The sequence below is a fragment of the Sturnus vulgaris genome, chromosome 5, assembly GCF_052056855.1.
Source record: "Sturnus vulgaris isolate bStuVul1 chromosome 5, bStuVul1.hap1, whole genome shotgun sequence".
Classification (NCBI taxonomy): Eukaryota; Metazoa; Chordata; class Aves; order Passeriformes; family Sturnidae; genus Sturnus; species Sturnus vulgaris.
The window spans coordinates 43,509,507-43,523,231 of record NC_142247.1 but is presented as its reverse complement, the minus strand read 5'-3'; the positions used below and the strand labels follow the sequence as shown (position 1 = coordinate 43,523,231).

The 13,725-nt window shown below is 42.8% G+C and overlaps 1 pseudogene; it reads right to left on the bottom strand.

Annotated features, from left to right (window-relative positions):
- Positions 1-4,694: 4,694 nt before the first annotated feature.
- LOC148223682 (endogenous retrovirus group K member 5 Gag polyprotein-like) lies at positions 4,695-7,966 on the bottom strand (annotated as a pseudogene).
- Positions 7,967-13,725: the final 5,759 nt, after the last annotated feature.

Genomic DNA, 13,725 nt, shown 5'->3' with positions numbered 1-13,725 from the left:
CATGACCTATTTAAGTTCACTCCAAAAGGTAGGGTCCCCTATGTCTTTGCAGTCTAGTTTGTGAAGACTGCGTTTGGACCTAGTTGCACTGTGGTTACTCTATCTCATTAGTAATGACATATTAGGATGAAACAGCGAAAGCTTCCCCAGGTAACATGGTCCTCCCTGTGGAAAGGCAGGAATCCCATTCTAAGCTGTATCCCCACAGATCAGAAATATTCCCTGAGGTAGCTTTCTGGGGCAGTAATGTTGCTACCGTTACAACCCAAGTACAATTGTTCAAACACAGTGCCTGAGTCTAAACTGGAGTTCAGGGTGGCCCATCCCTTCCAATTTCTGTTGAGATCCTTTGAATTTCTGGGGAGAAAACTCACCCAACACCCTTTTGATGTGTTTGTGAGACCGGCGTTAGCACTTCCAAATAGATCCAGCTCTTCGGGCAGTGACAACAGGATGGTGTTAAGGGATTGGATTAGTTTGCACTGTTGTCCACTGTCCCCTTTAGGGTCAAAGCATTGTCCACCGACTCCTTTTTCAGAGATCTGTTTGCATAGGGACAGGTTACTTATCAGGCCGCAAAACTCTTGAGGTTCCCATATTGGTAGGCCAACTAAGCATGTGCGGAAAGGGTTAGTGACACCTCCAAAGCTAAGGCAAAGCGATTGTTGGTTAGTTTGATTAGTCAGTGTTACCCATATGTTGTCTCTTGGCATGTTAAAGTATGTTAAGTCAGCTGCAATACCTATAGCAATGTTAATAAGTAGAACAAAAAATCCTTCATTTCTGTGACTTGTCTTTCTTGTTTCTTTCTCGCTTCAGTTTTACTGTTCCTCTCTTTCTCACTCCTAAGTACCTTAGTTGGTTTATGCACTGGTCTAATTCTTCCTCAGGATCTCCACAAACTGGTCCTACAACTAAGCACTGTGCTAAGGGCACTTCTTTCCTGCACCTGGTTGCTAGAATTCTAGAGCGACTCTGAGACTTTATGCGTTTAACAATCTGCTCTAATTCCCAACGATGGAAAGCAAGGATTTTCTGTTCTGGGGACTCAAACAGCTTTAAGGCTTGCCACGTCCCCAATCCTGTCACCACCTGCAATTCCCTCTGCCATCTGTTAAAATGATGCTGTCCAGCACAACAGTTACACCACAAAGTGCCTAACAATGACTGTTCTAGCCAGTAGGTTTTGCCACATCCCCCACAAAACAATGCAATCCAAGCTGCACAGCCTGGGCTGTGACAAGCTGTCCTAGGGTGATGTTATGGTGTTTGTATCTCCAATCGTGTGTCCTGATTATGTTTGGTATTATGTCCTGTGCTTCCAGGACTGAGTCTGAGAGTGAAGCTTTGTTTTGTCTTGTTATCAGCCGGCTCACCTCCCCCAGGGTCTATGTTTAGGAGAGGTTTTAGCTCGGCTTGCTTGCCTGCTTGCTTGCCTGCTTGCTTGCCTGCTTGCTTGCCTGCTTGCTCGCTTCTGCCTCTTTTTCTTTCCTTCGCTTTGCCCTTGCTTTTTTCTTATTAGTTAGTTCAGCTAGGCAGTCCAACCTTTTCCCTGGACTGTTTTCTCTTCCACCCCGTCCCCTCCCTCTCCTGGATACCATCTGAACCTGTTCCGGACGGGGACCTGGGAAACCCCAAGAAACACCGGGAGTCTACACTCTGTCACCGGCAGCAGTCATCCCCAGCGCCAGAGACTGATAACTGAGCGACCACTCGCCAGAGAGACTGAGTTTGTCATCCCTTCAGAACGGTGAAAGAGTTTTTTTGTCAGCTGGTGTTGTCTTTTTTCCCTGTGCTGGGGAGTGTCTTGCTTGTTAAATAAACAGGTTTTTTTCTCCCACTTTTCTCCGAGGAAATTCTTCCCGAACCCGGTGGGGTGGGGGGGAGGAGTCGTGGGGTTTGCTGTCTGGGGGCTCCTTCTGGAGGTTTTCCCCCAAATTTGCCCAAAACCAGGACACAAGCTAAGCAATTTTTCCTTGAAGGTCCATGGAGATGAAAACTCTGCAGCTCTTCAATTGCCCCAGACAATTCTGCAAAGGTTCTGCAACGTTTAACAGTCTTATCAAGAGTCTTTGAATATCCCTGTAGCTGTTGCAGCAGAGGATGAAACGTAAGGAGGGCTTTCTGCTCGATTCTCTGTTGGTCTTCCTCCATCAAGTCCTGAGTTGTCTGCAACATTGAGAATCAGTTTAGTCCATCTTGCTGGTACCCAAACTGTTCCTGTAGGAGTAGAAACACAGAGATATCCCCGTCCCCAATATACAACTTTAGCAGGTTCCTGACATTCACCTGTCTTGGGGTCCCGATATCTCACCCATACCTTTTCTCCCTTTTCCCGGGGTTCACCAGGATTATAATGTACTACTGCCAGAGGCTGGTCTGCCTCTCCAAATACACACAAATAGTTCAGTACAAACAAAGCTTTTAGCAATCTAGAGTGCGGGTCTCTAATATTCTCATGTTTTGCAAGGTATCTTTTGAGTATTCCATTTGCTCTTTCAATTATGGCCTGCCCCGTGGGAGAGTGAGCAATCCCTGTAACATGTTCAATGCCCCATTCTCTTAAAAACTGTTCGACCCTTCCACTAATATAGGCCGGCCCATTATCTGTTTTTATCTTTCTTGGTGTACCCCTTACTGCAAAGCAACTGCAAAGACGTCTTTCCACATGAATGGCTTTCTCACCTGTCTGTGCTGTTGCCCAAATATATTTACTATAGGTGTCAATAGTCACATGGACATATTTCAAATGCCCAAAACTTGCTACATGTGTAACATCCATTTGCCAAAGCTCATTAGATAGCAATCTTCGTGGATTAACCCCTAGTCCCAGTCCACAACCACTATTGTGGTGACTGCAGATAGGGCAAGCTCTAATTGTTGCCTTGGCTTCGGCCAAAGGTATTCCAAACACCCGTTGTAGACTCCTTGCATTCTGGTGAAACATTGAATGAGCTTCCCTGGCTAATTGTTGCCTTGACAGTGGCATTCTTTGTGCTATAGTTACCAATTTATCTGCTCTACTGTTGCCCTCTCCTAAACCATTGTCCCACTTATGGCTTCTAATGTGAATAACAGCATAAGCATGTTCCGTAAGTTTTGTTGCTTTTTGCAGCTGTACGAGTAGTTCAAAAAGTCTCTGATTCTGTACTTCCTTAATTGAGGCTTCCTCAATCCTTTCCACTACCCCTGCCACGTATAATGAGTCTGTGACAATGTTCAATGGTCCTTTAAGGTTTAACATCACCCACACAACTGCAAGAAGTTCCATAGTCTGTAAAGTGTCCCTTTCCTCTGCAGGAAGGATCTTGTGTTTCCAACTGTCCTTTTCCTGCCAAATGATAGCAGCAGTTCTTGACTTCTTCCCTGCATCAGTATATGCTGTCAGGGCACCTGTTATAGGTGTAGTCTCTCGTTTAGGTCGTGTGACCCATTCCCATTTTCCAATCCACTGCAGCGGCGCCTGTACTATTTTTCCTGTTTCCAGTGTACAACCTGCTCCTAATAACGCCTCTTGTCACTCCTCACTGTTGTTCAGCTACCATTGTAGAGAGTCCTTTTTCATGGGCATTCTTATTGTCTTGGGTTCTGTGCCAGTAACTTGCAAGGTCCGTTCTTGACCCTTTTTGATCAGTTCTGCTAGCATTTCGATTTTTTGAAAAACAGTTTTAGTTTGTTGTAGTGCAGGAGAAATCCATTCCAATACCCATAGCTCCCCTGTTTTTTTATTGGATTGAGTTAGAGCGCCCAGCAGGTATTTGGGGCCACACCATATTGTGATGTCGATTGGTGTGTTTGGGTCGCGTCGGCAGATCTGGCCTTGTGTAACACAGTCCATAATTTCTTGAATAACGTTTTGTCGGTCAGATGTGACTTGTACTGGATGTGTGGGATCTGTTCCTTTTAGAAGTGGTCGCAGTTTATCTAACAGTTCATTTGGTATTCCCACTACAGGCTTTAACCATTGCAGGTCACCGAGCAATTTTTGAACATCGTTTAAGGTTTTGAGTTGTGTTTGAAGCTGTAGCTTTTGAGGAGTGACTAATTGTTCAGATAAAGTCCATCCTAAGTATTTCCATGGTGCAGTCCTTTGTACCTTTTCAGGGGCTATGACAAGTTGGAATCGTGCCAGTTCTTCCTGTATGTCCTTGATCTGTTGGTCCAAAAATGGAGTAGGTTGGGCAAACAAAATAACATCCATGTAATGATATATAACTGTCCTTGGCCATTTTTGACGAAGAGACTGTAAAGCAGAAGCCACATAAAGTTGGCACAGGGCTGGACTATTTCGCATGCCCTGTGGTAATACTGTCCATTCAAAATGTTGATCAGGGCCCTCTCTGTTTAATGCAGGTAGGGTAAATGCAAATCTCTTTGTATCCTCTGGGTGCAACGGAATTGTGAAAAAACAGTCCTTTAAATCAATGATTAACAATGGCCATCCCTCAGGTATCATTGCAGGATTGGGCAATCCAGGTTGCAAAGCACCCATCGGCTCCATTTGATCATTAACTGCGCGTAAGTCATGGAGCAGACGGTACTTCCCTGACTTCTTTTTTATAACGAATATGGGAGTATTCCATGGGCTCGTGGTCAGTTGTAAATGTCCCTGATTAAACTGTTCTTTAATAAGGTCGTGGGCATGTTGAAGACTTTCTCTTTTTAGAGGCCATTGCTTAACCCACACTGGTGTATTAGTTTTCCATGTGATGGTTCTGCGAGCTTCCACTGTAGTTTCCCAACCGTCTGTGGCATGCATTGGTGTTGTGTGAATCCACTCGGCATTTTTGGCACCAAACTCCAGTCGCTGTGCACTCTCAACGGAGGTGTCCCATGCTGCCACATCGGAAGCATTTAAGGCGACCTCCTGATATGGTCTTCTGAGTGACTGTGCTTGAAGGGGTGCAAGGGCAGCTAACACTTGGCTCTGAGAAGCTTTAGCCTGCTCTTGTAACCCTAAACCTAATGTTTTAGTAGCATCTACTAAGAATGCCTGCATCCCTGTTGGTATCTGGGACATTTTTCCTAACGCTTCCTCAATAGTCCAACTTGCTCCCAAGGTGTTTAATACACTTCTAGTGGCCTGATTGCAATTTTGAAGGGCACATTGCTTTAATAGCATCCCTTTCATAAAATCTGGCACCCCTGCTCTTTCTATTGCTGCTGCCGCTTTATCTATAAATGCACCAAATGTCTCATCCCATCCTTGCTTAATTCCCATGTATACAGGTAACCCACTAGGGTCTTTAACTTTGTCCATGGCCAGTCTTACTAGGCGCATTGCTTCCCTACACTTATCAGGACCGAGCAATGCCTGAGGTTCAGTACGAAGAAATGCTCCTAATCCCATTAGCTCCTCTATGGTCACCCCATACAATGGGTCCCCCTGTTGCCTCTGTATAGCAACACACTCATTTACTAATGCCTGCCAGTGTGCATTAAACAATAACTGCTGATGATGTGTGAATATTAACTTTGCTATTCCCCTGCAATCTGACGGCAACAGTATCTGTGTTCCCCAGATGTAATCTAATATCTGTTTGACTGGTTCGCTCGTCACCCCGGACTGACTAACAGTTGAATGTAATTGTGACAGTAATTTCCAATCGAGAGCGGATACTTGTCCCCCAAACCTCCCTCCGCCATTGGCTGATAAATCACTGGGCACGCCAATTGTTTTGTTGCCTCTATTGCACTGTCATCCCCTTTTTCCAGGCGTCTTTTGCCAGTGCTGTCCACGCTTCTCTCCTCCCCCTTGCAACAGCCTCCACTAGGTCGGATTCTGCCCCAGGAATCGACTCATTGCGTGGGGGTGGTGGTGGTGCTTGTGGCCATGAATTCTGCCCTTCTTGGGGTGCTGATGGTGCACAGGAGCGTCCCAGCCCAGTGGTTCCCGGCAAGGGAGGCAAATAAAGCTTAGAGACTGCTGGGGGCAGGGGGGTGGACGAAAACCAGTCACTATTATATTCTTTGTTTTTGCCTTGTGCGACGGATGCCTGCTCTGCAGCTTTTTTCTCGGCTTGGCACTGCAAAAGTTCATTGTGTACTACCCTCCAGATCTTTCCTAACTTTTTTGCAGTTTTATCATCCTCATAGCTTCCCACAATGTATCTCCAAATTTAAGCCATTCTGACAGCTCATGGACAGTGTGAAGATTTACAAACACTCCCTTTGTGTACCCATACTCTAACAACCTGGGCAACTCCTTCTGTAAGTCTATGCCCTTAACCTGTCTTTTCTGCAAAAATGCAGCAAATAAATAATATGCTGCTTGCCTTTCCATACCTAATTCGTCAGCGCTGTTGCAGCCCCTCAAGGTCTCAGCAGCACGTATTGGCCAGGCTCACCTGTGCGGTCACCCAGGGTGCGGAGCACTCTTTTCTGCTCTTTTTGCCGTCCTTGCTGCATAGGACCAACCCGATCGTCGCTCCGTCGTGGCACCAAGTCAGGATCACTTCGGGGTCACCATTTGTCGGAGACAACGGGACACAAGCACATCCGATGATGATCAGTAAACCTCAAGTTTATTGATCAGAAGACTACAGTTATACAGACATGATAATAAGGCTCATACATATTGCAAAAGCTAAGCTCATCATTGGTTCTGTGCTCTGGCCTTGCTAAGCGTCATCCCTGCACATATTGCTACATACTCCAGATGGCTATGGTTGCTTTACTGCAACAGCTAATTCTTGTTTTAACAAAAGCTAATTCTTATTTTGACATCCCGTGATTGCCTTGCTCCTTGCTCAAAGGCACAATGTTCTTGCCCAAGGCCTTATTTCCTGACTAGTGGAATCTCATCATGTCCTTTCTCACGTAGCCAGTCTTCCACAAAACTCTCCACACAGTTTCATATACTTTATTCCATTCAGGCTGCTGCTACCATTTCCTGATTTATATGAGCACCTTCTAAAGGGAATATTTCATGGTCTGCTTCCTGAGACCCATGGATCAGCTTATGTTCAGCTGGCTACTTCCCTGAAGTGCATTATACCATCCCAGGGGCCTTTGTGTCCTGGCCATCATGCTGATGGGGAGAACTGGACCCACTGGAGGCATGGGAAACATCTTGCAGAATGAAGATCCCAGCCAGGAGAGTTTTAGGCCCACAGCTGAAGAACTGGGAACCAGGTGCTGATGATCAGATGGTCCTCCTGGGTGGAAAGGACATGGGTTGCCAAAAGGAAGGTAGTAAGCATAGGGCAATAAAGCAAGGGAAGGCAGATATTATCAAAACCATGCCCTTCTGCATTACCATTGAAAGGTGCAATCTGAATTAGCATTAATCCAAAAGGACAGAGAGGAAGGGCAGGTACTATCTATGATGTCTTCCAGCTTATGGAGTCTAGACCTTTCCCTTATCACAGTCTTGCTGAAAGCCCCGACCTCACTGCTATCAGCACTTTCAGGCTCACCGCACCACACCACGGACATAGGCTCTCAGATGCACAGATAGGAAATATCTCCCCAAGGCTGAAGATGTGGGATATATTTACCATGAAGGTGTGTTGCTGTTAAGTAAAAGTTTCATTTAATTAGGCCAGAGAGCAAGACGAGTTGAGCTGGGACAATACAGCTTTTAAAGGAGCTCATAATCAGAGAACACAGTCTCCAGTGCTAGGACAGGTATTTAGATTTTTTTCATGTGCTGAAATTTGTGCTTTGTTACTGCAACGTTTAAGTCTGTCTAAACTAACGGCAGGATGTTAGCACATGATACCATCCCACCTTCCTGTTGTTTGATGAGTATTTCCAAAAGTACCTAAATCATCAGAGAACTTTAAAGTCAAAATTATGAATTTTGCTACTTTGTGGAATAGCAACTGAATTCAGTTATGGATCTGATCGAGAGACTCATCTAAAGATTCACAAGCCTATTACTTTTGGCAATTTAATTAAAATCATCCATACCTTTAGTTGCAGCCTTCAGCCGCAACCCCCTCTTTTCCTTGCCAAATTCCATTTGGATAAAGCACATTTCCTTCCCACTTGTTTATAGATAGATCTGACTGGAATTTAAAAATGTGCCATTGATGAAGGATATCTGTTTTAGTAAAGCACACACATTTTGGGAAGATGTATGACTCTCAAACTCATCACTGAATTATTTTTTGTAGGGCAGAAAAATCCATCAATTTCTCAGTAGAAATTTAGTAAACAATGCAAAGAAATACTTACTTTTAATATGAAAAATAATAGCATTTTTGGCAGTTGCATTTTATTAAAATGCCTGACATTTCTTGATTCTGTTCTAAAGAAAAACAATGTAACACGATATCCTGAAAGACACCAGAAAAAAAAAGTTCTCTTATGGCACTTCTAAATAATGATATTACTTAAAAAAATAAAACAATGACTTCTGTGTTCTCTGTAGAATGTTTAAGAGAATTTAAAAATGCAGAGGAAAAAGAAAGCTGCAAAGTCATGAAAAGGAATATGAAAATTATATGCTAATGTGTTTATCCTTATTATTTATTGATAATATTTCTAAGGCTGTGAGTTTACAGTTGGCTAGAGAAAAACACAGACCCAGAAACACATTATATGTATCTTAGCTGCTTATAAGTTAAATATCTAGTTTTGAATTATTTATTTCCACAGTCAAGAGAGTGAACACTAGTCATCAGAGAGGGACAGACTGAGAATGGATGAATAAGAGAATTCCAATGGAGCAATGGGAGAGACTAAGTGCCTTAAATTGGACATCCATCTTATAAGTGTCTAAACAGAGGCAGATTAATTCACCTGTTCTAATGTGAGGCTCACCACCATGATCACTGCATGCACTTAAGGTAATTAAAATGTTTTTCCTTGGCTGGAATTTTTTTTATTATTGCAGAAAGTGCACTGCTACAAACAAATAATCAATTCCAAGGAGTACTTCTCAATTACAAATAAAATTATCCTCAGATAGAAAATGTTCTGTGCTAAGGCCTGTATACGTTTCCACAGGAGCTTGAAAAAATTAGTTTGGGTACAGTTTTACATTGAAAAGTAGATATTATATGTTATATATAATATATAATATATAATATATAATATATAATATATAATATAGAATATAGAATATAGAATATAGAATATAATATATATTATATATTATATATTATATGTTATATATTATATATTATATATTATATATTTTTATTGCAACACATTATTATTTCATATTATTATCTGTGCCTGTCTTTGGAACCAAAGTAAGATCATACTCTGCTATTATCTCCTTTTGAAATTTCCTTTTTACTTATTTTTAGACATGCAATCAATCTAGCAACCTTACAAGCAGCAGCAAGGACTCAAAGATCTCCCTTTCTTTCATCACTGATTTAAATGAAAACAATATTGATTGATAGTATTCAGGTTGTCTTCTCCTCTGTTGTATTGCACTGTTTGTTTCATAAATTGCACTGCTTATGGTTTTATACTGCACTGTTATGTTTATATATTGCACTGAGAAAATGGTTTGTTCTGTATCCCCCTGGAGCTTGTGAAGTTGGTTTAGCCCTCCCTTAGCACCTCCCCGTTGGCAGCATCCCATTGGTCGTGGGTTTGTTCCTCCCCTCCCCTCCCCTTTCCCTGAGTTTAAAAGTGCCCACCATCTTCTGTCTCTCTTTCTTTCTCTTTTCGCTACGTGAAATGAATAAACTGTGGATCACCTTCCCATGGGAGGAAAGAACCTTATTTGGTTTTTTCCCTTTGTCTATGAGGATTTCCCATCCCTCTCTGGTCCAGAGCCAGATGGAGGACCGGAGAGGAAAAAGGGTGTCCTGGGGTACAATGCAAAAATGTGTATTCTATCACCTTCTGTTAAAATGTCGGAGGGGTGGTGATCCTTATCTCTGTGGGAGATATCCTCTGCTGATGTGCCATCTGATAAAATCAGGGGAATGATCATCGTTATCTTTTCACAACCCATCCTTCCTCCAGAAGATATATTCTGTTAATGGGCCATTAAGTCCTATTGTGTGACTGATAAGATTACATCACCCCATTGGGAGATGCCCCAACCAGGGGCAGGAGCCAAGCCTTTCCTACCTAGATAAAAAACTGGGGTTTGGGACCCGAGGGCAGACCTTTCCACTGGATCCCAGAGGAAAGTCAGATCATTTCCACATCATCGCTGGACCTTCGGAGGAAAACTGCACCTTCTACAGGAGCACTGCTTCAATGGAACCACATCCGTCATCCAGGAGGACTGCAGCCACCATTTATATGGACTGCTACCAACACCCTGACTGACAGGGTGTCAGGTTGTATTTCTGACTGTGTCGGTGGTTGTTTCTTTTATATTATTGCATCTATTTTATTTTTTCTCTTTTCTCCTATTAAATTGTATTACTGACTTGGAGTCTCACACTAGTTTTACTTTCAAACCAACGCAAAGGGATTTACCTCACTCCTCAGCCCTTCCTTGTTTTGCTGTCTAACAAGATAAGGACAAAAATTATTTGTTTCCCTCTCATTTAGGTGCTAGGGTATGTACCCTTTTTTTTTTTATTATGCAAATTCAGACCACAATTTGCATAAGTTATATTAGATGACTGAAATTATTTATGTCATCTAAACAATGGTGTGCGGAAGGCCCAAGAGAACAGCTGGGTCTTGCCTCTTCTGCTGTGCCATGTGCATTTTCATTTTCCTAAAACAAGCTGCATTTCAGTGCCATGCCTTTAGCATCTTTGGGCAGCAGAAATCAAGCTGCTTCCATCCCTTGTGTGTCATCCTACATATTTAAGACTTACTTATTGCCAAAAATCACAGGTATATATCAATATACAGAGATGCTTGTTTTCTCTCTTCTTTTCTTAGACTTTTGTTCCAGCACCCCAAAACACAACCCTTCTTTTGTATCCATCCTACTACCTAGATCTACTTTTTTTTCGTACAAGTCTTCACAACTTAAGCACCATCTATTAGAAAGAGCTGGCAAAGGTTTTTCTGGATTCAAGTGGAATCCAGGCATGGAGCAATCTGTCTCTGGAATAAGATCCTGATTTTACCTTTAAAATGTCAAAGCTTGTTTATTATAGTGTATATCTTTGTATTATCCCAACATGTAAATGTGCTTAATACATACCTGGGAATTCAACTCAACTAACCTTAATTATCAGAAAGGCAATACCAAATTTAGGACAGATGTCTCAAATTTATTCTGCAATGAATAGAAGATTGGCACCTTCATAGCAAGATTCCTGTTCTCCAAAAAGAGGTATCTGATACAGGTGGGATAAACTGTCCTACAGCCATGCCTCTTTTCATTCACTGTAAAGAGAACCCCAACAAAAGTAAGGTAGACAATGAGACATCATATAGATTAAGTAAAACAAATCATGACAGGGAAGTGTTATAAACCAGTAGATTGGTATAAGGAGTCACCTTTGAAACTTGTCTTCATTTTGACTTGCCAATTTAAATAAACTCATTTTTCTGTTGTGAGACACAACCAGGAGCAAAAGAGCAAGGCGGGCCTAAAACTTAAGAGAGTATAAAAAAATTATTAACTACACAAACAAAGGAAGAAAAAAACAAATTCAGAATAAGATTTTGAGACCACTCCTTCCTTCCCTCTCCCAACCTTCATAACAACAAAACAAACATACAACAACAACTTCGGTCAGTTCCCAATTTAATCTTTTTCAGTTCACTTCCGGAGAGAGAAGCCTCCTTTTGTTGAAGCTGTAGGGATTTTTTCCACAAGAAGGAAGAAAACAGTTCTCTCGTGGTTTCATTTTCATGATTTGCATCCGCCCGGGAACCTGCAATTGTGACACTGCTCCCAACTCCACAGCCTTCCCAAAGCTGTAGATGTGGGCCATGTCTGTCTCAGGGGGTATTACTTTTAAGAATGAAATGTTCCACAGCAAAGGTTCTCTTCATTTCTTTTCTCTATGTTCATGCTTCATCCTCAGAAAACTGAGATCTCCTTCTTTCCTCGGGGCAAAAGATTCTCAACACAGGTGCTTTTTGGTCAAATCATCCATCAAATGGAACATCTCCAATCCCCCATGTCTTTCTCCATGGTTTATAGGAATATTCAGTACATCAGTTCATCCCTACAATCTTACAGAAGGATTTTCAGCCATCTTGACAGCTTCTCCTCATTCTCCTTCCATCTAAAACACTTAGCTCTTGCGTCACTGACTTCAGAAATCTTCTTATTCCCTTTCATATTCAAAGGAAGGCTGGAGGTTTTGCAAATCTTATCTGAGCACTAAAGAGTTAAAGTTTAACACAACTACAAGAGTTGGGCCAGACTCAGGCCGCACTGCGGGGGGCAGCTGAGGTGTCAATCAGCCTTTCTGGGGCTGCAGCCCCACACTGCTCATGGTCACCCCTGCTTCCCAGACAGGGCCCGGCTGCCTCCCCCAGGCCATGTGGGGGCCGGGCAGACCTGGCCCTTCCAAAACTGCTCTGAGCCAGCAGCAGGAGCTGGGCCTACCCCCAGAGCCGCAGGCCCGTGGAGGAGGAAGCCATGAAGGTCTTATCAACGAGACTCTCCTCCTCCCCGCCATCAGGTCTTCTTGTTTGCAAACAGGGCCCAAGCGGCCTCCTGAGCCTCCCCCCACATGGGGCAGGGGAAGCTCCGGTTGGTGTTACCTGCTCAGCCACCGGAAAGACAAAGAGCCTCAGTTATGGATTACCTCCTTCAAAATGTGTGTTCACTGAGTGAGCTAACTTTCTCCCATTGGCTGTTGAAGGTGTCCCAACCCCCACAGAGGAAGCTCCCTTAGAGAGAACTTCCCTCTGAGTTTCTTCTTCCCAAGTCAACCCATCACAAAACTAAAGATTAGATGAATCATCCTTCACCCATTTAAATAATACAGACTTACTGAAGGAACTTCAGGAATCTTGTGTAGCGTGACCCAAAGAAAACAGAGCCTGCATCACTTACTTAACCATGTACTTGCTGTGTTTGCTGCAAGGGCAATACATAAAATTGCACTTGCAGTTTCTCAGTGTTTTTAATGTAAAATCCTTTCAAATGCAAAGTTTAATTAGATTTTAGTTCTACTTTCAGAAAGATCCGTGTTTTAATTAAGGGCCTGGAGCAAAGCCATGCTTAAAAGTCTCATAAATCTCCCTGTAGTGCTGGGGTGATGCTCTGCTCGTCATGCAGGTGTTCTGGCCTCTACATTTCATGCACAATTTTCCATCACATAATTTTTGCATCCACTTCCTCTCCCTCCTCCTTTTCTCCACCTCCCCAGCATGCAACTTTCATTGAAGAGGTAGGTGAACAAGTATGCAAATACATGGTCAATGTTTTATAGAAGAGCAGTTGATCACAATAGCCTTCGATTAATTCCCTCCTACCTGTTCCTGTAACTAGGGCACACAGAAATTTATGTGCTATTATTCATATTATTTCACATTTTAAAATGCAGTTTCTGCTAAGGGCTTCTGTCCCTGCAGCTTGCCTGCAGATTTGAATTTTCGCTTTCTACCAAAATGATATTGCTTTTGTCCTTAGGCAGGAGCATAAAAACTGAAGTTAAAATAATATCAATTCTCTTTTGACCTTTTGGGCTCTATGCTACTACTTAAGCACTTTATTGCATCTCATAGTTTCAGTTCTGGGGTGGTAGAGTGATTTGGCATCCAGAAATGGAATCCAATAGGAAAACTTTCTGGAAATTTGAGAAAGAGAGCACTAGCAAGCACAGTGAAGCCTTGATTATAGAGACGTTGAATCTGCCTTTCTGGGTTATGAAGTGTGTG